A 3864-nucleotide genomic window follows, 5' to 3' on the forward strand; every position below is an offset into this window, starting at 1 on the left:
AGAACATTTAGTAACCCAAAGAGGTGCTAGACACCAAGACCTCAAGGAAAGAAAATAACAAACCATGTGCCTGTGGTGTGCATGTATGGGGGAGAGAGACTTGAGGGAGTAAGTCCTTAGGGGTGTTTCAACACCTAGCACCTTGAACCAATTGGTTCAGGAGTGTTGGCTGAAAGCTTATCTTAAAGAGTCGGCCCCTCACAAAACACTTAGCCTAAGGATGAAATAAACCTTGGAAAGACAAAGGGATCAATAAATAAAAGTCTCAAAGGGTACAATCAAGTGAGTATTCCAAGGCATGATAAAGGTCTGAAAGCCAGTAAAGGAATGAACCTAAGTTGCTATACATGAAACCCCATAAAACCAAGAACATGACTTCCACAATAATGATTCATTCATCTTGTCATTTTATTCATCATTCTCTTGTTCTAGTACTTGCTTAGGGACAAGCAAGCTTTAAGTTTGGTGTTGTGATGCCAGGGCATTCTGGCCAGTTTCACTGACCTTTTCTTTATGGTTTTAAGGTAGTTTCATGCATTTTCTTAGGAAATAAGCAAGTTTTGGGTAAATAATCACTTACATCTTGATTCAAGCAAACATTGTGAATTTTACATGATTTCATGAGAATTATGCATGAATTAAAGGACAAATTGAATGATGCATGTCTCATAACTTGGATTAGAGCTTTGATGCACTTTATTGCTTGATTTCAGGACAAAGGAAGCAAGGAAGAACCACGTTAGTAGCCACGTTAGTCTAGCTAACGTGACCACTAATGTGGAATGGATGCTAACTTGCAACGTTAATGAGAAAAGTGATCGCCATTAACGCCTTCGTGAGCTATCATAGCCCACGTTAGTTGCCACGTTAACTATGTTAACGTGGAAGCTAACGTGGAAGAAAAGTAGAACTCCAACGTTAGTGGTAAAAGTAAGTACCACTAACGCTCCAAAGTGGCAATTGTCCACGTTAAGAGTCACGTTAATTTAGTTAACGTGAGCTCTAACGTGGAAGAAGAAGATGATGCCAACGTTAGTGACACTCACCTTTGTCACTAACGTTGGACTAAACCCATATTAGCTACGTTAAAAGCCACGTTAACCTAGTTAACGTGGACTCTAACGTAGGGAAGCAAGGAATGGCCAACGTTAGTGACACTCACTTTTGTCACTAACGTTGGACTAAGCCACTTTGAGCCACTTTGAGCCACGTTAGTTTCCACGTTAACTCAGTTAACGTGGAAGCTAACGTGAAGGAGAGAATGATGAGCCAATGTTAGTGACACTCACCTTTGTCACTAACGTTGGATATGGCTATAAATACCACGTTAGAAGTAGGGAAGTAGGGGCATTCTGAAGCGTTAGTGACAAAGGTAAGTGTCACTAACGCTCTCAAAGATTTGGCAAGCCTACGTTAAAGGCCACGTTAACTATTCTAACGTAAACTCTAATGTAGGGAGAAAGGGGTACTCTCAACGTTATTGAAAAAGGTAAACCCCAGTAACGTTTGCGAAGGGCCAAGGGTCAACGTTAGTGGTCACGTTAGTGCCACTAACGTTGAAGTTAACGTGGACCACTTTGGGTTAGGAACGTTAGTAAAAAAGGTGATTGTCACTAACGTTCTCAACCCCACATTTTCACTTATCGTTAACACCACTAACGCCCTAAGCTAAAGTCCCTGCCTACTTCACACTTTCTCTGCAAGTAAAGCTGAGCCCACTGAAGAAGATAACTACTTCAACTCAAGATCCAAAGACCTATATCCAAGACTTGAAGAGCCAACTAGAAGATGAGAAGAATAGTATAAATAGGGAGAGCTTTGAACTAGAAAAGAAGCTTTTGGCATTATTAGAATTACTCTCTGTATTTTACTTTCTCTGCACTTCTAGTTTAACTTTTAGAATGTACTCTCCATCTTTGCTTTCCATTCCCAGAGCTATGAACAACTAAACCCCTTTCATTGGGTTAGGGAGCTCTGTTGTAATTTGATGGATCAATAATAGTTTTAATTATTCTTCTTCTTTTTTTTCTCTTGATTTTACTAGAAAGCTTTCAATCTTCATCCAATTGAGTAGTTATCTTGGAAAAGAAGCTATTCATACTTGGATCTCTTCTGAACCTTGGAAAAGGGATGAAGAGATCATGCTAGAAATGTTTTCTCATGTTGGACCAAATTGGGGTTTGGGTGGATATGGTGACATATAATTCTCCCAATACTTTGATTTGGAAATACATGTGGTATAATTAGTGACCACACTTCATCTCTTCTCATAAGCAATTAGACCAAAGAATTGGCTATTGATCTGATTTGAGAGATTGAATTACCAAAGAATTGGAATTCAATCACTTAAGATTGCCAAGGAGATCAATGAATGTATTGATTGAGGAAGAGATGAAAATGAACTTGATTCGGAGAATGCAACATCTCCTAAGCCCAATGAATTCCCTATTTCTGATCTTACCCATTCTCTTTACTTTATGCCATTTACTTTCATGCTAAACTTCCCTTCCCCATTTAAGATTCTGCAATTTACTTCCCGTCATTTATTTTCTGCTATTTACTTTTCTGCCATTTAATTTCCTGCAATTCTCAACTCACTTTCTGCTTAGCTCAACTAGAACATTCTTCCAATTAAAGTTTCTTGACCAATCAATCCCTGTGGAATTCGACCTCACTCTACTGTGAGTTTTTACTTGACGACAATTCGGTATACTTGCCGAGGGAGATTTGTTAAGGGACAAGTTTCCGTGCATCACTTGTCTCTTCGACGCTTAGTAAAATTAGGAGGGAAAGTATGGCTAACTAGATAATTAGCTACAGGTGCATACCAAGGAACTACTTTAGATACTGCATGCAGGCTATCAAATGGAAAAGCATCATTGATAGGAGTGGAGTCAGTCTTAATGTGCTCAAGGCGACTCAAGTGCTCTACCACTAAATTCTAGTTACCACTCCTATCCTTAATTTCTAAATCAAATTCCTGTAGCAATAGTATCAAACGTATTAACCTTGGTTTGGACTCTTTTTTAGCTAATAAATATTTTAGAGCTGCATGGTCCGAGTACACTACCACCTTAGTACCAAGTAAATAGGCTCATAATTTATCCAGAGAAAAAACAATAGCCAGAAGCTCTTTTTCAGTGGTAGTGTAATTTGACTGAGCAGCGTCTAAGGTTTTAGAAGCATAAGCAATTACGAAAGGATCCTTACCTTCGCGCTGAGCCAGCGCCGCTCCTACTGCATAGTTGGAAGCATCACACATAATCTCAAATGGCTAGCTCCAGTCTGGTCCTCTCACAATCGGAGCTTGAGTTAAGGCGATCTTCAGATGATCAAATGCATTCATGTAGTCCTTACTCAGTTCGAACTCAACATCTTTCTGTAGCAGTTTGGATAAAGGCAATGCTACCTTACTGAAGTCCTGGATAAATCTCCTGTAGAAACCTACATGGCCAAGGAACGAACGGACTTCCCTCACGGAGGAGGGGTAAGGTAAACTAGAAATGACATCCACCTTTGCTGGATCAACAGAAATACCAGTATTAGAAATAACATGTCCTAGTACAATACCTTGTTTTACCATAAATTGACATTTTTCAAAATTTAAAACAAGGTTTGAACTAACACGCCTATCTAATACTCTAGCTAAACTATCCAAGCAAAGGCTAAATGAATCACCATATACACTAAAATCATCCATGAAAACTTCCATACAGTTCTCAATAAGATCTGAGAAGATACTCATCATGCATCTTTGGAAAGTAGCCGGTGCATTACATAAGCCAAAAGGCATCCTTTTGTATGCATACGTTCCAAAGGGACATGTGAAAGTAGTCTTCTCATGATCTTCAGGAGCTATATGTA

This window comes from Arachis hypogaea, chromosome 12 (assembly GCF_003086295.3).
Source record: "Arachis hypogaea cultivar Tifrunner chromosome 12, arahy.Tifrunner.gnm2.J5K5, whole genome shotgun sequence".
Taxonomy (NCBI): domain Eukaryota; kingdom Viridiplantae; phylum Streptophyta; class Magnoliopsida; order Fabales; family Fabaceae; genus Arachis; species Arachis hypogaea.